Source organism: Abramis brama, assembly GCF_963993115.1.
Source record: "Abramis brama genome assembly, chromosome: 14".
NCBI classification, from domain to species: domain Eukaryota; kingdom Metazoa; phylum Chordata; class Actinopteri; order Cypriniformes; family Leuciscidae; genus Abramis; species Abramis brama.
In genome coordinates, this window is record NC_139976.1 from 7962868 (window position 1) to 7988835 (window position 25968).

Here is a 25968-nt window from a genome sequence, read left to right on the forward strand (position 1 = left end):
ACCATCAAAACATTGCTAGTTAGTTTGTTTGAACATCCCAACCAGCACCACACAACGGCGATGGCTCAACCAATATATTTTTGGATAACCAATGGCAGATGTGGGAGTGTTCAAGAAACCTGTTGCTATTTTTGCAATTATAGTCTAGATGACCATTGTTTGTTGAAAAGGAGAACAAGTTGGCACATTGGTGCATACATTTTGATGAAAGATTATGAAGAATAACATAGTTTGGAATAGCATTCACTATTGTGCACCGTCGAACCATGAATGTCTGTTAAGAAAGTAAATACGACCGATTTAATGTTTTCTAGTGTATGAATATGTCCCCAGATCATGAAAAGCATGTTATTTGGTAACATAGTTGTGCCTGCTCTCCATGACAGGAGGTGCTCATGCTTTGCTTGTGCTTAGAGTGTTCTTTTATGTTCAGTTGTGTACCTTCTCGGAAATCAGCCGGGTGAATGCACAATCAAAGCTTGTCTCTCGCTGCCCACATACCCAGGACATGCCTCCGGGCGTATGGGGGCAGGTTACTCAGGGCTGAGCTGTCAAGTCGACTCAAGCAGGCAGGTGGAGGGCCGACTGCGAGGTCCGGATCAGGCTTTTAGGAACCTTAATGGCCACAGCAAGCATAATGGCTTTTATTGTCTGGAGGTTGTCCCACAGAGACATCACCCCGACCAGCCTCTACCATTCCTTTTATTTACAACAATCCCTTCTCTGGCTGAGTCAGGGAGTGGGCGGCTTTCATCATCCGAGTTCTCAATTGCCTGCCTTGTCGACACTTGTCTTTCCAAGGTCTGTTCTGTCGTCTAATTTTTTTTTCCATCTGTATAATTTGGTCATCTTTATTGAGAACAACTAAAAGGGATGTTGTGGTCATAGAATCATTGAAGATGTTTGAGGCACAGTGTAGGTAAACATCTACATTTATCTCAGTGTTTTTGAAGGTGTCATCTGCTGGCATGATACTTGACTCTGAGGTGAAAAAGTAACCTCATTGATTTCCTTCAGGAAACTAGACCTTGGTGTAATTCTCTCTATAGATTTGGATTGATTGGATGGAAGAACATCCGTCTAAAGGATTCCCTGGCTGTAAACATAAGGGTGAAGGACTGATTCGATTAGACCTGTGGCTTCTGTGGGTTATCTTGGACCCCTGAAGCACGTCAAGGCTTAATTTTTTTCTGTTGCAACACGTTGTAAGAGTAACTATATCCATTCAATGCTCAGAAGATTTGAGTGCTGAAAAGATAATGTTAACGAGTGGGGCCGTAAGGAATATCTGATCTTCTCTAGAAGAATATGTGTTGTGCACTCTATCATTTTGAGTCAGAACTTTGTGATTATACACTCTCAGAAAAAAATATAGTACTAAAGCTGTCACTAGGATGGGTACCCTTTAAAAAGGTTCTTATATGTACCATTTAGGTTCATTCAATATCCACTCTTTCTTCATTCGATATCCATTCTTTAGGTACAAAGGTGTACCTTATGAAAGGGTACCATCCCAGCAACAGCTTTTGTACCTTTTTTCTGAGAGTGTAAGCAAAGATCTTTTATGTGGGTTATTTTTGATCGACTAAAGTCAAATGGTCAATTTGAATTCAAATGTGATGCTTTTTAATCCGTAACTGCCTCAATGTGAATTGATGTGAACTGATGTGAACTGATCTCTTATGCAACTCAATCAGTGTGTCAACCAATGAAAGACATCATTAAAACACCCCGTGAACAACATGTCACATGAAGTTACATTTACATCTAGAACTAACCTCATAGATTGTTAGTTCACTATAGAAAAAAAGTTGGAGAGGAGCATATCACTACAATCATTGTTAAATATATGTGCTATATTTTATATGTATTTTTTATATTTAACCTGTTATTGATGTCTTAATTATTTTGTATATGTATACTTCCTTTAAGAAGTTTGGAGGTGGTAAGACGTTTTAATGTTTTTGATTAAGTCCTTTACACTTACCAAGGCTGCATCTATTTGATCAAAAATACAGTAAAAACAGTAATATTGTTATACATATTATTATAATTTAAAATAACTGTTTTCTAGTTCATAATAAATGCATTTATTCCAGAATTTTCAGCATTGTTACTCAGTCTTCAGTGTCACATGATCCTTCATAAATCATTCTAATATGCTGATTTGATGCTTAAGAAACATGTATTATTATGATCTATTATCTTATTAGATTTTTGATGAATAGACAGTAAAAAAAAACAGCAATTATTTGAAATAGAAGTCTTTTATGTATCATTATACATGTCTTTACCTTCACTTTTGATCCGTTTCATTCAGTACATAGGCCTACCGTAAAACTCAAAATGTGTTTCTGGGTCAAAAACGCCTCAAAGTGATGGAGCAGGTCACATTTGCAAATCTATTTGTCAAGTAGTTGGTCAAACTGCTTCAAAACATGGTGAAAAAAACATGTTCGCACATATTCGGTCAGGTCACCTTGAATATAAATATTACTCAAAAAGAAATGCCAGAAAGGAAACTGTCATCACAAAAAAAATACTTTAAGGTGAACATTTCGACCTGATGGACTGGCACACAAAGAACTCTCCATTTATAAAGAGTTGCACTGACCCCAATCACTAGCTCTACTCCTGTAGGAAAAAAACCCTTCAAAGAACCATCTTAAACTTCCAGAGCCCCTTCCTTTAGAGATTCTTCCTCCCTGGACTCAGAAAGCCGAGTCTTTTCGACAGCCATTAGCGACTATTCAGCGGAGGGTACGGGGAAGGGAAGATCCGTTGAGAAGTCTGAGAGTGTTGCTTATTTTGCCTCCTGGAATGGCAGACCGTGGACCTGGAGACCACGAGGGAGCCTGTTGTCGTTCGCTTGCCTGCTCCTTTTGTTTCATAAAACAACAAAGCGCTATTTTCAGGGACCCCGAATCCACTGCGGATCGCAGAGATGGGAAAGGGAGAAACTGATGTGCCATTAAGAAGCTTTATTACTTTTTTATCAGTAGCAGGAGGATAAGCCCGTGGTTTGAGTGTAGACCCAGTGGGGAAAGGAATTTAGAGAGAGAGGGAGAGAAAGAAGTGGGATGGGTAGGGGTCAAATCCCAGCAGCACATCAGGGCCTCTCTATCTCAGAGGAGGACGCCGTACTCGGCGGGGAGACTCAACAACTGGATTTTACGGGATAAGATCTCTTCATCTATCATTCTGACATGCCATCAACATTTTTCCCACTCCATTTTTCTTTACATCAATCATTTTATATGCCAGTAACAATAGAGGCAACTGTGGAAATGGTGCATTTGATTGGTTATGGCTTCATAGATTTATACAGCTCAGTATCTGAAAGAGTGTAGCGGCAACTTGTCCTGGGATGTTTTTGTTTTTTTATCTGATCCGTATTTGTTTGTTTGTTCCCCTCATTTATTTTTTTCTAATCTGTTATTACACATACAGTGGACTGCAGCTTCAAATCACCATATCTGACTCTAGCTAAATATGTTTTCTTCTATAAATACGCCAGGGATTATGATCCATCATAAAGCCCACGGCTAGATTTTCTAGGTTGCACGATACTTGTTTGTCAGCTAGTGACATGTCGAATAGTGGCACTTGTAAAGTACATAATTGCGGTGTGAAAATCTGTGTGACAGGCAGGAAAATTAAAGATTGAGCGGGTTTGTCTAATCAACATTATCCAGTGATTGGTCAGGAATAGAGCACAAGAGTTGAACTGATTTTTAACAGTAACTTTTTAATGTTTGTAACGCTGTGAATTATCTCAGAGGTTTCTGGTTTAGTTTATTTATTAACTTTATTAACATTAAAAACCTGCATGTCTTCACTAACCATTCACAGTCCAGTTTAATCAGGCACTTTGTGTGTTAAAATAGCACTATGCTGTATTTAAATTGTTAAATTATCCTTTTCAGTGCAAACATGCCTATTTTCTGGGCATATTTTAAGCTTCATATCATAGGCTAATTCAAATTCCCACTATTATGTACAAAGCTCTTGCCTGCTAGAGTTAACATTGTGCTAGTACCTCCCACGGTAAGCAGGTGGTAAACTGAATGTTTATGCACACTTTTTGGAATCGTTATTGACAGCAGTTATTCAGCAAATGATAGTGACGTGCATTTTTCCCTGTATGCCAAATCACGGCAGTCTGCTAGCACTCAGAAACAATCTGAAATGTTGAAAATTGGGGCGTGAAAAGTGCTTTCAATACCGATTTTATGGCCATTCACCATGTTACCTTGCATATTTCCTTGATTAGTTTTAAAACACTCTCTAGTGGTCAGACCTGAATGTGTTTAGCATGTGAATCAAATGTATACCATGGGTAGAATAGAATTTAACTTTTTTTCAGTTGCACTTCCTCTTTGAGATGCACTATCCTCATTAAAATCAATAAATAGCACTTATTTGTAGGTAATGTAATAACTACCTAAACTCTCATGTCAGTTAGCACGTTGTATTTTCTATTGGCTGTCTGCAAGAATTAACTTTCAGACGTGCGATGCATTGCATTATGTTATTATGAATCATGTGTATACATTTATACTGCCTCGGTGCATTAAGTCTGTGACATACTGTATATATACACTGTAAAACCCAACAAGTTAACTCAACTCAAACCGATTAAGGAAACTAATTGCGGCAAACCATTTAAGTTTTAAAATAAATACATATGAGTATTGTGAACTTATATATATTGAGTCATATTCACTCATAATTTAGTGTTCGTTTAGTCATTCATTTTGAGTATATGTAACTTGAATATTTTAAGTTCATTCCATTAAACTTTTAAAGTAATTTAAACCATTTAAACTAACTGGTTTGAGTTCATTTAATAAATCTAATCAAGTCATAACAACTATATAGCTACTCAAATGGTTTTAGGAAACCGATTGCGGTAAATGATTTAAGTTGATTCAACTCAAATTAATAAAGTTTTATAAGACAAAGGAAAAACATTGGTATAAAGCAGGGTTCCTCAAACTCGGTCCTGGAGGGCCACTGTCCTGCACAGTTTAGCTCCAACCCTGATCAAACACACCTAGCTGTGAATTTCTAGAGATCCTGAAGACATTGATCAGCTTGCTCAGGTGTGTTTGATCAGTGTTGGAGCTAAACTCTGCAGGACAGTGGCCCTCCAGGACCGAGTTTGAGGAACCCTGGTATAAAGAAATGGTCAAAGAAAAGGATGCAGTTATTAATAGTATTTATTGAAAAATAATTGATTTTACAAAAGGTTCTCAGTGATGAATGTTGTGAAAGATGGTCAGTCAGTCTCCTCACTGTCCAAAATACAAAACTGCACATGACTTCTGTCTGGCGAACTGTGAATAAACAAACAAACAAAAAAAACATTAATCTTCCACTGACAAAACTGGTTTACTCACAGCATAAATGCTAGAATAGAGGTTATGCGTGACGTCACCGTCGGCTAAGTGGCAAAAAGACTGAGCGGCAGCATTTGTTTTCACTATAAAAACACACAAACACATCTAAAATGGAAAAGAGCTTTGAGATTGACAGTACAACTAGATTTGACAAGATCCAAAATGACTTACATTGCATTTCAAGGTGCACATTTTACATTCTTATCAGTTCTCAGTTCTTGCTTTCCCTGGGAAATTACCTTTTTCTTTAGTTTTTGCCATGTGAATGACAGTCACTGGAGGATAGTCAGTCAGTCTTCTTACTGAAATAGATCCAAAAATGCGCAGGACACGTTTGTCTATTTTGAACTGTGAATAAAAAAAAAAAAAATACATTTTCCACTGACAAAAATGTAATTTACTCACAACACAATAAATAGAATAGGTCAGTTTGTAGTACCTTTTTCTTTCATTTTTGCCACGTGAATGGCAGTCGATGTGGAGGATAGTCAGTCAGTCTCCTCACTAGACCCTAAATTGCACGGAACACGTTTGTCTATGCAAATACGTGAGAAAACACAAAAATATGAATTACTCTTACACTGACAAAACTGTAGTTTACTCATCATTATAAATGAGGAAATATGTCAGCTTGTATACCTTTTTTTTTTTTCGTATGAATGACGGTCGGTGGTTGATAGTCTCCTCACCGATATCCAAAATTGCCCAAGGGACACATTTGTCTATGACAAAATGTGAGAAAAAACACAAAATATTAATTAGTTTTCCACTGTCAAAAAATTGGTTTACGTTACTCACAGCATAATAAATAAAGGAATAAGTCAGCTTGTATTACCTATTTCTGCAGTTGTTGCCATGTGAATGACGGGCGGTGGATGGTAGTCTCAATCACTGATAATGATCCAAAATGTCTCGGGACACTTTTGTCTAAGCAAAAATGTGAGAAAACACACAGAAATTAATTAATCTTCCACTGAAAAAAATTAAGTTTACTCACAGCATTATAAATGAAGAAATAGGTCAGCTTGTATTACCTTTTTTATTTAGTTTTTGCCGGGTAAATGTCGGTCGGTGGACGATAACGTTATAGCTGCTAGTCTCCTCACAATATCCAAAATTGCGCGGGACACGTTTGTTTACGCTAAAATGAGAAAACACAAAAAATATTAATTTTCCACTTCTGTGGTTTACTCACAACATAATAAATAAAAGAGTATGTCAGCTTGTATTAACGTTACCTATTTCTTTAGTTTTTGCCGTGTGAATGACGGTTAACGTTAGCACTAGTGGAGTCAGTCAGTTTCGTCGACACTGATAAATATCCAAATTTGCGCGGGACACGCTCTGTAAAAATGTGACAAAACGCACACACATATAAATTACTGTTCCAGTGACAAAACTGTCGTGTACTCACAGTACAACTAACTTACTGCCGCTGATTAAAAAAAAATCTCTAAGTTAGTGCTAAATGCAATGTCGCGTTGGCTTGGCGTTTCTGTGACGTGACACAAATGGCATAACTTAGTCTTATTACAGTAGTTAGTAGCCTACGTTACTTTAGCTAGTCGGTCTTCTTAAGATGAAGAGTAACGACAATACAACGTTAAACGTACAAGTGCTCTAAAGAGGACGAAGCATTTTGCCGTGCTTACCTGTTAAATCTCTCCATGGCCGCCATTCTGTTCCGACTCCGAGTTACTTCGTGTGTGAGCTGAGCTGTGGGGGATGGGCAGATTGAAATAAATACGCGGGGTTTTCCGGTGCGTGAGGGAGAACGCCGTAGAGAGACCTAAATGTAGGCTTCAAATGAAGCAGAAAATGTTAAATGTATGTATTTAAGTGTTTATTTCATCTCCTTATACAAAAGTAATTTCTTGAAAAATAAAATTTAAAAGCTAAAATAACAAATGTTATTCATAACTTATTCGGTTTAAGTTCTGCTTAATACATTGCAGTTTTTGAGTTAATATCACATATTTTATTAAGTTAAACTAACTTTTAAAAAAAAATAAGTTAAATGTACTCATTTAGTTTAGTAACTTTCAGTCTTAGGTTTTACAGTGTACATTTATGCCGCCTCTGCGCATTACGTCTGTAATATATGCAATTTTGTTTAATTCAACCTCTCCAACCCAAGCACAAAATAAAAAAAAATTAAAGTTAATGTTTAATATAATTAGTTCTCTGATAAGGTATAAATGTTCCATGTAGTCTCTTAATAAACGAGTCGATAAAGATTGTATGTTATCTAACAATTAGACATCAATTAGACAAGCACACTGTTGCTGAGAATAATTTTAGCTTGAAATGCTTGAAATGTCAAGTCAGCCACCCACATATGTACTTTTTCATATTAATTTTTTTTGTCTTCAAATGTTCTTCATGTTCTCTTTTATTTATCTCAGTAGCTCTGTCCATCAAACACACAATATGTACCATACAGTATATAGGCTACTAAACTAGTAATATTTATGATAATAATGTTTGCTGGAAGTCAGTGTACAGTATGACAATCAAAGTGAGGCCTAGAGACAGGCGCACTTACTGCTCTCTTATCCTTTCTTTAATAATGATTTTTAATTAGTTATCTTTCCTCAACAAGTTAAAACATTTAGCACAATAAAGAAGAAAGTCTAAAATAGCCTCTGGCATCTCTTGTTTTCCTTTACCCTGCGTTTGAAAAGAACTAATCGTTGCTGAAATCCCTACAGGCTGTGTTTGCATAAGGTTAAGATCATGGTTCGAATTACGTGGGAGCCAGTGGGAGCTGAGCTCCCATAGAGAGAGGATGAGCTCCCATGAAAGCAGTAAAATCATACACCTGTGGGGGTCTCTACAAATAAAGCACTTTTTCCTTCAGACTACTGTAGCATGACTTAAAAGATAGGACAAGATGCCAAACACATGGATCTCGCGGGATCTCGGATCGTCATCACACTACGGTACATCCTTATGCTTAAATCAAGTGATAAAAGTGCCGCTGCGCGGATACTGTGTTTGTTTGTGGCTCGCGCACAGTCTTCACTCGGGCGCGCTTCAATCCGTTGTGGAGACTCTCTATTCGTTCCAGTAAAATTACAAAACAAAATGCACACAAACGTGTATCTGCCTGATATAGAACCACTTATAAACATAATCGGATTTGATGAAAAAAAAAAAACTTATATGAGTGCGGATTCGAACCCAAAACCTCTGACGCGTTTGACAAATGTTCTACCACTAGACCACTTAAGTACACGGACTCGAATGTGTCGGATCTATCTATTTACTCGCGTGAAAATTCTTACAACTAACAGCATATATTAGACCTCATTAAACGACAAATTAAACCAAATGTACTATTTAAATTGAATTGTGTTACCAACGCTTTTTTATTAAATTTGTATTATATTTACAAATTTTGATATTTTTATATTACATTATTAAGCTACCGCGCCTGCTCATAGGCTACCTTTTTTCTTCTTTTTTTAAAGAGACCCCCACAAAGATGAAATCATAATTCGAACCCTGGTTAAGATGCTAAAAGTTCCTCAGGGCCTTTTTTTTCTGAAATTGGTTGCATATTCATGGCATCTTGGGGAGGAATTAGATGAATAAATACTTGCTTAGTTTTGCTTTTGCTTGAAATCTGCTCTTTCTGATTCACCTTTGATCACACAACAAAGCGGACCAGAAGTTGCCCCATCTGAAGCACTGTGGGCAGAGACAATGTTTAATCTCTCTTTCATTTTCTCGCTTGTTCTTTCCGCTTGGAAAATACGAGGCCAGGCTCTTGCCGTCCCAGTGCGTCCATCTAGTGTGGTGGTTCTCAACAGGGGTGGTACCGCCCCCAAAGGGGGGTTCAGAGAACAATGGATCATTCAGGTGTTCATGGGGGGAGTTCACAAGTTTACACCAAAGATCCAAAAATCCATACCAGCGCTCAAGCACTGACTAGAATCCAGTGCTGACAAGAATCAGCATTCACATGCTCAAAAATGTGCTTTTACATTTTTAGGCATTAACTAATTCCAGTGCCTAATGCCAAAATGTTTTCTTTGTTCACCAAGTAATTTACTGGTCAGGCATTATTGTTAACTCGCAAGACTGTAAGGAGAAAATGATAATTTGATGGATAATTTAAATATATTCTGTAATCACATTTTGGTAATGTATTAATTCCGCCGTCACATCTGAGTGTGAAACGCTGCTTGGATAGTTTTAAGATAGATAAAAATAATTAATAATACAATAATAATTTAATTGTTCATCTGTGTTTATTCTTGTTAGAAGATTTTTTTACTGATTATGAACACAAATTAATCATGAGAAACCAAATTAATTGTAATTTTATTAATTATACTATTGATGAAAACAAGCTGATAGCAAGGTATTTTAGGCCTACAATTCTTACCAAATTTTTCATGAAAAATCATGATTGTTTTTATTTTTCTCCGTAAGTAATGTTAATGTAAGCAGTAAAGAAATTAGCAGAAAAACATCACGTACAGGGCTCACAATAATTTTCAAATCAAGTTTGAATTCGAAAGTTCAAATAAATCATTTTGATTTTCCCCTGTTAATGTTCTCCAGGGGTCCTGGATAATGGATAGGGGGCGCTGGCCCAAAAAAGGTTGAGAACCACTGATCTAGTGTTTATTTCACGGCAATAAAAAGTAAGAGACTTCTTGCTAGGCCTGCTCCACTTCCAGCTGTCTGACACGCAGCCCTAAATAGACACAGCGACCCATCCTGCCGGTTGCATATTGATGTTGGGATTTAGTAGTGATGTGGGACACACCAGCGGTTGAGGATGAATGGACTGATAGCCTTTTTATGGTGCACGCTAAAAATGTTTTAGGCTAGGTTAGGGGATGCATTATGTATACCATATCAGTTATTAGTCGATATTAGGTTGTTGTTGTTTTTTTATCGGCAGATGGATATTGGATACTTAATTGTGCTTGCTAATTTTCACTAGTTTTATATTTAGATTCCCATTGCCATCATCAACTGCTCACTTAAAACTATTAATAATTAAACCATTTTAAATGTAATATTTAGCAAATATCAATATTATGTCAATTTTCTATACTATACATTATAATGTTGTGATGCCAAAATGTATTTGTAGAAAATAATTGACTATTTGATTAGCATGTTATGGAATATTATCTGTCTGTCTATCCATCCATCCATCCATCCATCCAATAGATTATATTTCAAATAAATGCTGTTATGTTTGACTTTATATGCATCAAAGAATTCTGAAAAATGAAAAGAAAATGGATTACAGTTTCCACACAAACAAAATGTAAGCAGCCCAACTGTTTACAACCTTGATAATAATAAGAAATGTTACTTGAGCAGCAAAATAGCATATTCAATTGATTTCTGAAGAATCATGTGACACTGAAGACTGGAGTAATGGCACATAAGATAAAATAGAATTTATTTTTTTAAGTAGAAAATATTTTAAAATAGAAATGCAGCCTTGATGAGCATAAAATACTTATTTCTAAAACATAACAAATCTTATGGACCCCAAAGGACTTAATGCCTTAAGTATTATATAATATGTGTGTTTATTTGAATATATTCATTTTAATTTATATATTATAAACAGTTTTAAAATTTCCCCCAAAAAATCCACCTGTTTGCCATTGGTCAGGCAAACATATAGCCCCGCCCTAAACTCACACAATTGGTTAAGCCACTGCCGGGCTGGGACAAACAGAGCCATGTTTTGATAGCACTCTTGAGGAATTCGACCTTCTTGACTTGTTGTCTCTGCTTTTTATGCTGGGAGATAAGAAAATATTTTAATATATTAAAAGATTACATGACACACATCACATTTAAACATCCCATTAGTTTTGTATGCAGTGTTTGCTGGAATTTGTGATGCTTGAAGCCTTGACACCCAACATGACGTGCTCTCTCAAGAGTAAGAGTGTTCTCCGACAGAGCGTGCACAAGCACCCTACAAACCGGCTTACGAGTGAGTCTTTTTTCAAGACAAGACTAGACACCTGTAATGTACGGGTAAGAACAAATGACTTTTTTTCTCTGAGGTTAGGAAGGCAGTCTATCCAGTTGTTTGAAATCTAGGGTACTTGACATAAGGTTGTGAATCGTAATGCAGACAACAATCCTCTGAGAAATACCAGATCAAGAGGATTGGATATGAGAAGTCAGCAAAGGCCTTTTGAAGTAAAAAATAGTCCATCCCTTTCATTTTTTTTTTTTAACCCAATCTGTAGAAAACAATACGGTCTGATTGACGATCTCTCTTTGATCCCATAACCATTATGTCTTCTGAAGCATCATGGACTACGGCATTGTGCAGATTCAACTTTTCTTTCTTTCTTTCTTTATTTATTCTTTTTCTTTCTGAGCTTTTAAGCTGGTTGGTTTTAACTCTGACTCTGATGGAAAATACTCCAGAATCTGGCTGGATTTTCCATTTCTTCCATCATTTCATGTTGTCTTTGATTTCCCTTCACGATGCTCTAATCGATCGGACTCGCTCTCGCAGTGAGATCACCCAGACTCTCACGCAAGCCATCTTTATGCGCTCTCACGTGACACGTATGTAAGATAAAAAAGCAAGTCCTATGCTTTTAAGGGAATTTAATCCGTATTGTAGGTTTTGAGCTGGATTTTCACAGCGCAAGCTCTTGTTCTTGTAAGCAGCCCACCTAACATGTTCTCTCTCAAAGCCCGCTGTGAATCGGCTTGTCAGTCATTTCCTACCAAAGTTTCTCCCTGTGTAGATGAGGATGAAGCAGTAGCACGCTAGCAGAGCTCAGAGTTTAATTCTCTTTTCCATGCTGAAATGTATCTTTTAGGGATTAATTAACATGTAATGTATAGTAATGGTTAGTCGGCACCCTGAGCTAAAAGATGTCTCTAGGCTTAAAATATGGCTCAGATCATTTAGGTAGGCCTATGTCAATGCATCAAGCTTTGGATTATAGCATTTTACCGAGAGTATTGTTTAGCTTTTAGTTTGGGACGTGAGGATTTGAGAAAGGCATGTGTATCGGAGTAAACCATGTAATGGGACAGCACACATTGAGGTTTCTGTTTTATCTGACCTCATTTAGTTGGATTTAGTCTTAACTGTCCCAAGCCTTTTTTTTTTTTTTTTTTTCATACTTTTTTATTATTCATTGACTTTTCGCCATAATGGAAAGAGGAAAACCAATGGGGATGTACAAGAAAAAAGAAGAATATACCATACAAAGAGCCTATTTTTATATTTCATGGACAACATGTATTTACTATTACATTTACTATCTTTGTAAATGAGACTTTATACATGAAAATGTACAGTTGTCTTTATTTTTCAGCAAGGTGGTCCCTTTAAAGCGTATCATAATATAAAAAATGGCATAAAACTTATTTAAATGGCACTTACAGAACTATGACAGTAGATTTTGTATCATATGACTGTGGGTTTGTGTACATTCTTAAACTATAGTGGTAATTTGGGTTGCATTGTTCAAAATATCTTTAATGTTCAAAGGAAGAAAGTAAGTAATGAGGGTTTGTAAAAACATGAGGGTGAGTAAACGATGACAGAATTTTCATTTTGCGTAAACTCGCTCATATAATAGATGCTGCGGTTGTGGACACAAGAGGGATTTGCTCCTTTGTCTGGAGACTAAAGCAATAATCAAGCTAGTTTACTCTACTTTTAAGATCTTATTTCCAGGAACCACTGCTTCGCCTTGCCTTGTTTGCATTGAACCAAGTTCCAACTGGTTTCAGACCTAACCACAAGGGCATTGAGAGAGAGAGAGACTGAAGTGGAGAAATAGAGATGCGGTGTACTCTTCATTCTCTGACAGGGTGGATGGGTACGGCCTTGACAGTGATCTTGCCCTAGCATTTCTATGGTCAGTGGTTTTTCTATTTCCATTACCCACTGAAACAGTGTTTTTTTTTTTTTTTTTTCATCCTCTCATCCTCTCTCAACGAGACTAGGTTAGCCAAACAGGCCTCACAAAGAAGAAAGCATCAACAGCAGTGGGAAAACACCATGTCGTCATGCATGAAGGTTTAATGAAGAAGCCTGAGTTGTGTTTACAATGTGTGAAAAGAGCCTTTCCAGAGGTCCAGAAGCTCCATCTGGAAATGTTATGCTTTTCTTATTGTTTGTATTTCTTACTCAATATCTTTACGTCTGTGTCTTTCTGTGCTTTTCCCCCTCATCCTAGATCACATTTCCTTGCCTCTGCGGTTTGTCTGCGAGAGCTCTCGTAGGGACTGTGAGATCGAAGTTGATACTGAAAATAGCTTAAAATAACCCATCAAAAGGCAGGACACTGAGTAGAGATATTTGGATGAAAAGGCAGGAAATTAGAGGAGAGGAGAGTGGAAAACAGTGTGAGGATCTGACACCAGAGACTTTTGGTCTAGTTAAGGAGTAAAAAAGTGCACATCATAAGGGTATTACTGGGAAACTGTACAAATGGGGGATGGAGAAGGATGGTGGGGGTCAGGAGGTCATGATGAAATAGGTCTGAGCGCCCAGACTGTGAGCGAGGTAAAAGTCTGTCATCGCAAAACATCAGACTACAGAAACTGTCTTTTCATGCTACACACATATTGCTCTTGTCTCGGTTACAATAGGTTGTACATGCAGAAATTTGCTGATACTTACTGTAATTTATATGTTAATGTAGCCAATTGTGTGCAATACCCATTTTGGCTTTGGTTGTGCCTCCAATGTCTTTGTTACAACAAAAAAGGTGCATCAGGGTAAGGAGAGGTGCATCAGGGTAAATGTAAACATGTTCGAAGGTTCCACTCAGAAAGCAAAATTGTGTATAAATAGGGTGAATACATGTGAATTGGGACACTTTTGTCGTTGAGATGAATGGGAAAAGGGTCTCAATTTATTTGTATGCACCCTCTAATTATAGACAACTTTGAGACTATGTATCATCAAAGGGGGTTATCAAAATTTTGTATCATACTGAAGAGGCTTATTTTGCAATAATAACTGGCTCACTGTACATTATCTGGCTTATTATATGGAAACGTACTGAAATAAATAAATAGATACAATTATTTGTTGGAAACTGTTTGCCTAGGACAACGTTCCGTCATACTGTTTCATACTGTATATATTAGAGTTCAACAGTGGCCACAGTGGCTATTTTTCCAATTAGTTTTTCCCATAAGGATTTTTTAGTAATTTGAAAGCATAAGGAGCCTGAATCTATCATGTAATTTGCATATTTGGAGTGCTTCATGGGAGCGTAGAGATGGGCGCTAAAGAGTTATTTTGTCATGATTTTCTAGTTTCGATTCTCCTATTGGAGGTTTCTTTGCAGAATCATAGGTAATATAGTTTTTCACTTGGAATTCCACTGTTAAACATGATTATATAAAAAATAATAGTTGAAATAATGCAGACTGTAGGCTCCATTTTTACTTCCGGACTGTTGCACTCTATATTTGACTGCATGTTGTGAACTTAGTAGCTCAACCAACTTGGACCAGTTAGTTATATATCTTAGGGTGTGTTCATACTTGTCAGGTTTGGTTCGATTAAAAGAACTCTGGTGCGATTGCTCTGTTGGTTCATTTAAGTGTGATTGCTGCCATCCGAACCCTGGTGCACACCAAACAAGCGGAAAGAGACCAAATGAACTCTGGTGTGGGTCGACTAAAATATGAACACAAAAAGGACCAAAGACATCTAAACGAACCAAAAACATGACGTGATGTCACCAGATGTGACCCTAAAAAGGACTTTGCATACAATGAAAGTCAATAAAATCCAATGTTCTTTTGGCTGCACTGACTTTCGTTGTATGAACAAAAACACTGACTTTATAATAGGCCTACCATAAAGTCACAAAGGTTTGGAACAACATGAGGGTGAGTAAATGATGACAGTTTTTTTTTTTTTTTTGTGAACTATCCCTTTAAGATGGCTTTTCCAACAAGCAAAATCTGTTTTACATGCACATCCTTTTAACCTCCACTCCCCAACACACAAATTGGCCAACAACAACCCATTAAAAAAGCTACATGTTTATTCTAAATGCACTTGCAGCTTAGCAAGCCACTAACGCAGAAAGTCACGCTACAATAGCTTGTGTTCCCTCTCTGCTGCTTTAAACATGATTAGCATAGTTAAATGGACACTGACCGCTGTGCAAATGGTGCTCAATAACATTTAATTCATCGTAATTATCGCGGACATCGTCATTAGCATTAGAAAGGCATTTGGATTATTAGCATCAGGGGCAACTGATCTTGTATTTGTGTTTTGTCAGTATGGTATCATGGAAAGAGGACGCATGTAAATAATATGCTGTTATTTGTGCATTTTTATAACCTTATGCTGTTCATTTACTTCTCAGTGTTGTGTTTGTTTTCTTGCAGCCCGGTCACAGAATTCATCTAACACTCATAATGGTTGAACTCAGCCTCCTGGTGTGTGTGTGTGTGTGTATGCGAGCATGTGTGTTACGTGCATACGCTTTGATCTCTCTACACACAGATTATCCACGGGGAGAGAATGTATATGTGGCGCTTCCACACAGGCATAATTAAATCGTGTGGATCCTGTAATTGCTGCTTTTAAAAAGAACTAGATTAGCAAAGATTTCTCTCAGGAATGTTTGGTTAGCGGCACAGGAGAAAATATAATTCCCATGCATCCGTGTGAGTGGCATGCTGAATACCGACCACGGTCTCTCTCCAGCTGAGCTTAAATGCAGTGAAGCAGGCGACAACAATTGTTTGCATGTTTTTGCTCTGCTTGTTGTGAAAGAAACAGCTGTCATCTCTAGGTGCCCAGTTTATCTGTGCGTTTCAAGGGAAGAATGTCATCTCAGAGTTGACTTTAAAGTTGTATTTGCATCACATTAAATTATCAGTCATCAGTGTCCTCAAACAGAACTGCTATATAAAGAATATTTATTGTAGATGATTCTACAAATTTGAGATATATAGTGCCTAATATAACTGAACTAGAAGCAAGACATGTTTTAAATTGAATTTCAATGCAATTTAAATGTATTGAGCTTGCCGTTTTAACGAAAAGTAAATGTGCTTGCATTAAAATCTACATATTTTGACTGGATTATTATTGTTATCTATATTTATATGTATATTGGAACACTTTTGTAACATTTACTGAAAAGGCGGTTATTATTTTTAATATGAGCAAAAAAGTCATTTCAAATGGGCTTTCTACTTTTGCATGTTCTATCTTGTTTGACAATCTTTTAAAGAATAAATGTTTAAAGAGACAGAAAAAAAACCTAAATAACTTGTAAACTTCAGGGAAAATGTCATTCCCTCACATCAGGAAACCTGTTTTTAATTAATTTTTAATTGATTGAGCTGCTGGTGGAGTCTTTGAAGTTCTGATACCAGCTGGGGGTGACTGAATAATTTTTGGGTAATAAAAAAAATATAAAAAAATAAAACTGTTTGTTTTGATGGTTCGGAGAACCAAAGAACCCCCCAAAAATAAAATAAAACATTTGGATACTCCAAGATTTGTGGATGCAGCTAGTGCATGACTGAAACTAGTGCATGGTAGATTGAACTAGCTCCTTCTGAGCCGTTTGATATTCCTGACACGTATCATGTTACAACAGAGCCATGTAGACTTTGTGTAGGGTTTGCTTATGATGTACACTTTTTAAAAAAAGATTTCAAAAGGGGGTGATTCATGGTGATCCCATGAAAGAACATTTTGGGTTCCCAAAAGAACCTTTAATTGGTTGTGCTTGTGTGTGTGTGGTCCTGATAAACCCTACATTATGGGGACAAAATGTCGATTGTCAATAATGATTTTTTCCAGCTGATGTACAATAAAAGGATTGACAGTCAATCAGAATACTTCTCATTCAGCTCGAGCATTTAAAGTGGCAGACGACAAAACTGCAGCGTACGTTTAGAAACAGAATGTTATCGCCTTTGGTGTAATCTTTATAGTTATTGTTCTTGGTGTGAACGTGCCTTCACCATCCATAATACTCACTTCTCTTCAGCTGATGCTCAAATAGTTCCAACATGATGTCAATATACTCATTGCATAACATTAACCAGCTCTTATGTCCATGCTGAAATCAGAAGAGAAATGTTGCTCCACGTTTGCCTCCAACATCAACAGACCTTGCTGTTACTTCTGACAGCTACATTTTGAAGCTAAAAAACAAACAATCATCCACACGGCAGGACAAACAATCCTCAATTTTTTCCTGTATGATTGAAGCGTGACAGATGTTGCACCTCAGAGTAGTGTCAACATATGGCTTGTGCAGCATATTTCAATAGTTTTTGGCATCTTTTGTGCAGTATTTGGCATTTAAATGCGTGAATGCCTGTGCCCCGCAGGGACCGCTAGATGCTAAAGGTTACCTGTCTTCTCCACACTTCTCTTTTTCTTCATTTCCCACTGTAATTTTATGTTGCTTTCTTTTTTTTATCAATTTCTCACCCTGTTGTGGTTTCTTGACTTTCACAAGCAGAAATGCGGTCTGTTCTTCTGCCTCGTGTTTGACTCCGGGCGACGGCTCTGAAGCTCATGCTAACGCTCACTCCTTTCAGGCTGAAACTTCTTGTTTATGGGGCAGAGATTATGTACTGTCATGAGTTTGGATCTCTCCAGCTTTGAGGGAAATTGGCAACATGTTGAGAGGCCAACTGAGGTTATTTCCCATAAGCGCAAACGCATCTGAATGTTGTCAGCCCATGATATGAGCTGTACACCTTTCACAATACCAACGACACTTCGCCATACAAAATTCATAAAATCACTTCAGATTCTTTATGACTACTCTTAGCTTTATATGCTTTAACTCTCTCTTGTTGTATTTTGTAGGAAGACTTATAAGATCCATCCATCCATCCATCACAACATTCCAAAGTACATCCATCACAAAAAAAGTTTTTACATTTGATAGTGCCAAAAATGTGAAAGTACAACCCTTGTTTGTTGGAGTACATTGATAGATGCACTAAAGATGTAGGCAGTCTGTTTGGTTTGATATTTAATCAGCTTCTTGGGATGAATATTACCATCTTATCCCTCAATTGATCAGCAGATGTATTTATCAACTCATATAAATACTGTCACTTTCTTCTTCCATACGTCGCTCCATTTCTCATTCCTCAGCCCCCAACTATTCACTAATTAGGAACTAATTACCCAGGCAAGTGTAAACAATCACGGCAGATGGTGTAAATCTCCGAAATTAATGCTAATGACCTTGAATTCTGATAGGTTGAAGTGTATACTTTGCCTTCTTTATTTATTCGGCCTACTTTTGAAATGACACCATGTTGTTTTCGAACAATCCTAGACAAGTATGAGTCTGGGCTTTACTGGGTCTCGCTGTCTGGTCTGTTTGTGTGTTTGTATGTGTTCTTCCACTTGTTTACTAATTAGATTAGCATTGCAGATGGTCTTACCTTGGTGCAGAGTGTTCTGCAGGAAAGATCAAATGCGTAAATGTTGCTTTATCTCTCCAGAGGAGCTGTCTTTTTTTTTGCACTCTTTTCTCCTGGTGTCTGCGCATGCGGCCTGTTGTATCTGTCTCAAGGTTTTCCACTGTAGATAAACCCCATTGCTGTGAATAAACTAAGTCTCTGAATAGCTTGAAGTCAATTTTAAATGTCCATTAGTGGGGAATAAAGGCTGTTACCTCCAACGAGTCCTATACAGCTATTAGTCATGTCATGGATTTACTCTCAAACAGATTTTAGAGGAATTTAGAGGTGAGGGAATCAAAAATCTCACGAGGTCTCTGGGGCCCTGAACTATATATATATATATATATATATATATATATATATATATATATATATATATAGAGATAGAGAGAGAGAGAGAGAGAGAGAGAGAGAGAGAGAGAGAGAGAGAGAGAGAGAGAGAGAGAGGTTGTAAAGCATCACACATCATCAGAGGATAGATGTCCTTGCAAGAGGGAGGGGACGTTATTTTGATTATATTAATTAGGCACATGACACATTTAATAAAAAACACTTACATAATTTATACTTTTTTTTAGTGTTAACTTACCAATAGTTATTTTATTATTAATTCAAAACTTTTTTTTGTTTAATTTCTAATTTTGTAGTGTGCTTTTGTATTTTTTTTATTATTAAATACTGGTATTTCTGTTTCATTTATTTTTATTTCACTTTTAATTTTTATTTATTTTGTTAGTGTTGTTGCTTAACTTAAACTAATTTCAGTTAGTTGTTCAATTAGTTAATTTCTAATGTTTTATTTTATTACATTTTTTATTTTTATCATTTTTATTTTATTTTATATTGAGTTATATTTTATTTTAGCTTTATTTCATTTAACAAAAATGTTTTTAATAGTTTTAGTTTTAGTTTTAGTTAACAATACTAACCCTGGTTAGTAGTTTTAAAAGTGATTAGGGATTCATATTGTAATTCAATGTACAATATAATGTGACAGGCCACTTTTAACACTTTTTATATTTCCCATCCACACTCATTTTCTTTTCTTTTTTATGAATGAATGAATGAAAAAGTAAAGAATGAAAAATCATCTTTTGTGTTTCTTGGATGGCATGAAATCATTTGAAATGACATGATTGTGTGTAAATGATGAATACAAGTTTTGTATTACAGGAGGTTTTTTTTTTCTATTAATAATTGTCCTTGGACAGAAACAAGAAAAAATATTATTTTTAATTTTTTTTTTTTTGTGTGTGTGTGTGTGTGTGTGTGTGTATGTGTGCATGTGTGTGTGAAGCTAAAACAGCTTTGCCATAACTGGGGCCTCACAGGTGAAGAAACAAATAATAATAATCATATCGTAGCCTATTTTTCAAAATCACAAACCAGCTGCTTGTCTTATTTCCCAATGCATATTTGGTTCCAACTGGAAAATCAGTCACATGCAGAGAGAAAGAACAGGTATAGAGCCAGACAGACAGACAGACAGACGCAAAAGGTAAAGGGTGAATGCTAATGATGTCTCTGGCAGTGCTCCTCAGGTGCTCGTAACTAACAGAGGAGGCCAGCTGCCCTTCGCTCCTGTCTTTCTGAATTAATATCTTCATTTGTTGGCTCATTGACGACATTAATTGTTTTCCAGTCGCTTTATCGGTGGACCGCAAATCAACCAAGAGGAAGTAAGTGGTTTGGTGTCACTCTCGGGTCATAATCTCCCTCTCTCTCCTTCTCTGTTTTCTCGCCCTTTCTTTTCTCTGTGCATTCATCCCTCTCAACAATTGATCATCCTGCTCTCTCCCTCTCACCTTTTTTTCCCCACCGTTCCACCAAAGCTGATAACTAACACTTCTAGTTTCTCTTGCTTTCCTATATATAGGCTGTTCGCCACCCTTGGACACTATTGACAGTTTCCCAGCATGCTCTTCATTCAGTGCTTAGACACTCAACCTCAATAGAGATTTAAAGCAGTGTTTTGCTAACTCTTTCTAGTGTACCTTCACAGCCCCATCAGGCGTGAATGTGTTCTTTTTTTTAAATCATACTGAATATAATTTGGCATTATCGTTAAAATATATATATATATTTTTTACTGAATGTCACATTAAAGTCATATTTTTTGTTTTATACTCTTAAGAATGTATCTGTATAAGAATATGAGAATCACTGATTTAATGGACACAGCATTGCTCACTTACTTTCTGAAGAATGGTGCTCTGTAGTTTTCTTGTAGGCACCGTCCATTTTGTTGCATCTTCATCAGGTGTGGTATTTCTTCAGCCTGGCAGGTGTGCAGGGGCGTTGCATTTGCCTCGTACCCACATCCCAGGACATCTGTTTCTCTCCCGTTGTGTCGCTGTCATGTTCTTGCTGCCGTCCCTTCCAGGAGGAAACGCTTCTTTGAATTCACACTCTCTGTGTACTGAAAAAGGCAACCAGATAATTAAATAGATCAGGATTACCATAAAAGCCCTGAATTTACTTGTTTACTTATAGCACTTCCTACATTTAAAGTACATGGAGACTTTTTGTTTCAATCGGAATGAAATCATTCCAAATGATGATTCCGAACATAGTGCTTACATGAAATCAGATTTGGTCTTTTGACATGCGCACACTGTAGGAATTTACAGAATTAAAATCAGACTTAACATTTATTTATTCTGGGTCCAAATTAGGAGACGACGAGCACATAAAGCTTTGTGCCATGCTGCGTATATTTATCAAGCTGTAAAAATGCCCTTTCTCACACCCAAAATAAGAAATCTGTGAATAAGAGTCTGAAATAAAGACTGTTTGGACCAGGGATGGGCAACTTCGGTCCTGGAGGGCCACTGTCCTACAGAGTTTAGCTCCAACCCTGAAAAATCACCTGCCTGTAATTTTCTAGTAATCCTGAGGACCTTGATTAGCTTGTTCAGGTGTGTTTGATTAGGGTTGAAGCTAAACTCTGTAGGACAGTGGCCCTCCAGGACCGAAGTTGCCCATCCCTGGTTTGGACAATGTTGTCCTTCCCACCTTCACAGACAATAAGTGGACGGAGAATTTTAGAATGACACAATCATTTATGACACGACTGTGCATCATGCGTCAGATGCCATTACGCCATTTCTATGTCTTTCTAGTTTCAATTTTCAGTCAGGTCAAGTGTTTGCATGTCCTTTCGAGCAGATTAGAAAAGATTTAAACCCCTTACAATCCCTTTTTGTTATAAAAAATGAAAAAAAGCTTGAAGCTGGTTGACTGCGGCATCCAAAAACAAAATTTGCTTGTGACCCTTGTGAGTTTTTTGTAGTTCATATCACGTAGCTTAAAGAGATGATGAATTTCCCCTTCATAGTCTGAGTTTAGACATTTATTTAACATCTGTTCAAGTTTGAATAAGTTCAGTCGGGGTTTTGCTGTTACATGAGCAGAGAAATATTGGAAAAAGAGACTGGGAAATGAAAAAGAAGCGTGTGACCAAAGTAGTGTGTATATGTGAATACATTTGTGTTAATACAACTTTGAACAGCACGTTGTATGTGACCCAAAATCCACAGATGCGTACCAACCTCTTTACTCTTTTCAAAGGTCTCCAAGTCGTTCTCCGTCTACTCAGTCGCCTGATAGGAACCATTTTGTCCTTTGTCACAAAGAAAAACGCAGGAGCGGGCGGAATAATGCTTCTGGAAAATCCATTAGGACTTCATCTGCATCAGAAAGGCACCGAGGACAGAAAGCAATAGGTCATTCAGAGTCAGAGTCCTGCTGCTTGTCTGGCTTTTAAATTCCTGACGAATGTTCTTGTAAGAGTTTTTGAGCAGTCGTGTGAGTCTTTATCTGTGCATCACACCTCATGCGTGTTCAGAATGAATTGAGACTTTTTTTTCGTTTCATTGTTACCACTGTTAGTTCCCAGACTCTGTTAGTTACCTACTGTAGGAACTGCAAATCATATTTATTTTCTTCCGAATTTTAAGTTTTCCTATCAGATTCCATGCAAATTGTGCATTCCATAATCCATAAACTTTAAGACATGTGAAAAAACAATATGTATAAATATATATGAATAGAAATTGATGTGCTTTTGTTCTTCTGTTATTCAAAGATAAAACCTCACTTAAAGCTTTAAAGAGGTCCTATAATGCCCTTTTCATAAGATGTAAAATAAGTCTATGATGTCCCTAGAGTGTGTATGTGAAGTTTTAGCTCAAAATACCCCACAGATATGTTTTTATAGCATGTTAAAATTGTCACTTTTTGAGGGTTAGCAAAAACGCACCGTCCCTTTAAATGCAAATTAGCTGCTGCTCCGACACAGTGGGCGGAGCTTCAAGAGCTTGTGTGTGTGTGTGTGTTAGCAGCTCCGATTACCTCACACAGACACTGCACTGAACATTTCAAAAACTTTTAGCCTTTTATGTTCAAACCGGAGTCAGACAAAGATGGAGAGACTCAAGAAGGAGTGACAACATGTAAAATGCAACAGGACATTTCTGAATGGTTAGTTTATTTATTTATGTAGCTGAAATCATTATGTAGACTTTGATTAGCATAGTCTGTCATGGTAATCTATAAATCACGTTCCCGGGGGCGATATTTTTTTTCCCAGGATGGTTGGGGAAGACTCATGAATATTCATTAGGGAAGTCATCCCTGATTGGTCTGATGACCTACCCTAACCCCGCCCCTAAACCTACCCGTCACTGGGGTTAAGACCAATCAGGGATGACTTCCCTAATGAATATTCATGAGTCTTCCCCAACCATCCTGGGGAAAAAATGTTTGCTTCCCGGGGGCGGGGTTTATGTAAATCTTTTATGTGAAGAAGCTCATTGTACTAGTCTCTACCAGCCGTTTGTTGTAGTCCTTAAAATGTGATTTCTGTAAAAGAAAATATCTCCCTTTGCTTAGAACTTTGAGCGTCATAACTTGGCAGATGATGTTTATGCTCAGACAGCAACATTAAACTCTAACTAAAGTTAAAAAAGTGAAATCATAATCATCCATCTATCTATCTATCTATCTATCTATCTATCTATCTATCTGTCTATCTGTCTGTCTGTCTGTCTGTCTATCTGTCTATCTGTCCATCATCGATCCATCTATCCAATTGGAAAGTGTTTGTATAGGCATAATAAAAAGAATAATTATTATTATAATATAGTGTATGTATTATATGTATATTTATATGTATTATATATATATCATTATTAAAATAATGTATTATATTATTATCATTAAAAATAAGATATTTATTTTTGCTGGAAAAACAGTATGTTATGCAGTGGACACAGTTAACATCATCCAACGACCTTTTAACCTTTAGTATAAAGCAAACACCGCCAGCAGGCAGATGATGCATGCTGTTGTTATGCATATCTTACAGTATCATACAGTACTACACCCTAAGGTAATTGCTGTCTGAATTCATAATATATGGTGTGTTTGTGTGTGTCTTTAATGGCACAGGGCAAGGTGAGGGATAGCCATGACCTTCAACTGTGACAGTTGTTTGAGAAAATGTGCAAGTGTGTGTACATGGAGGACTAAAGCTGTCCAAAAACTCAGAATGACAGAGCACAAGTCTGATTTTTATTGGTCCCTCCCTCTAATCTGCCACCAAGGTCAGGGATCTTAAAACCAGCGTTTAATTCCACTTGCGTAATCTTAATAGCTGACATAGCCGTGACCCTTCTGCATTCCTCATACATTTGTTATTCATAATGGATCATCACACATGAGTCCTTGACTTTACTCATTGGCCTCCCATTTCATAAACAGTGTTGTAGAATAGTCATGGGTCAGGGGTCATGAGTGGTGGTGTGAACTGGCCTTAAGCCATTCCAAGACAGCTGATCGATTGCGGTACATGATGCAAGCAGAGGTGTTTTTTTGCAATGTCATTATATGCTTCCAGTGTGGAAGAAACCCTGGTGTCTGGGGTCTTTATCATTCAGACCAGAGAAGGCTCATCAGGACCGCAGCAGAACGTTCCTCTGTAATTCCTCATCAGATACTGTGATCACGCCTGGCTCTTTGGTCATGTTGTAGAAAATGGTGTTCTCTGTGGATTTGTCTGGTTGATATGATAACTTAGGGGCAGTTTACAAAGACACGACTCTATTATGTCTGTGCTGTTTTTTGGGGGGGTTTTGTCTATGTATATCAGGGTTATAAAGATTAAATAAAACTATTAAAAGCATTATTGTTAATTAATAATAATTGTATGCAATAAGATAGATAGATTTGATAGATTAGATGGATGAACATTTTGTGTATTTTTTTAATGTATCTGGCGAAATGCTGGCTATTGATTCCATTACGAATGTCCCTATCAGGGACAATAAAGTATATTTCATTTCATATCTCTAACTCACAGACAATTTTCACACCAATTCACGGCCACCTTAAAATCAAGATGACTTCAGGGAAAGATAAGATAAGAATCTGTGAAAGTATGGCAGTTCGCTCACAAGTTTTCCATCTTTTTAATTGTTTTCTCACCTCCCGAGAGGTGCATGTCTAAGCAGCATTTCCCCCACAGCAGCTGTTCGGCTGTCAAATTGTGTCATTTTCATTACAGGCACAATACTATGTGTAAGATTTTTGGATTAAAATATAAAAAAAACACTAGAACAATGTTATTGTTGACTTGTGCACTTTCATTATCCCAGATGTTTCCAATAATGTTTAAATCCTGCAGAGAAATCCTCAATTTTAACCAGTGTAACGTCCTGTTTCGTTGTGTTGCCTGTCAAAGATGCAATATCCTCCAGTCCTTACTGTTGATTTCCATGGAAACACCAAAGATGCTTTAATATAGCCTATGATGTGTTTTATAGACAGGTGAGAAACTGTGTATGGATACCTTTATCGAGTTAGTCCTATTGTTAGAATCTTTTTGTTTAACTTGATTTACCGTAAGTAACGTTTGTACCATGCCTCAGAGACAACACTATTAGTCAAGTAACATAGCATAATCAGAAAGAGCTTTATTTGTACTAACAGTAACACAGCATTTTCTCCACCATACAATATATTTTAAAATTAACTGCATGCCATTTAGCAACACAATTCATCCAGCTTTTAATATGATATTCTAATATCGATCTAGCTTACTGCAATGTGCCAC

At 37.0% G+C, this 25968-nt stretch overlaps 1 protein-coding gene and 1 long non-coding RNA gene across 6 annotated transcripts in view; one reads left to right on the forward strand and one right to left on the reverse strand.

The window, feature by feature from the left end:
* sdk2b (sidekick cell adhesion molecule 2b) overlaps window positions 1–25968 on the forward strand; it is a 320863-nt gene that overhangs the window by 181621 nt on the left and 113274 nt on the right. The window lies entirely within an intron of this gene.
* On the reverse strand, window positions 5205–6709 carry LOC311096413. The gene is made up of 7 exons (XR_014609026.1): window positions 6641–6709; window positions 6437–6543; window positions 6238–6329; window positions 6042–6124; window positions 5842–5937; window positions 5642–5750; window positions 5205–5339 (listed from the first exon to the last, which is right to left on the reverse strand). It is a non-coding gene; the product is annotated as an uncharacterized lncRNA (long non-coding RNA).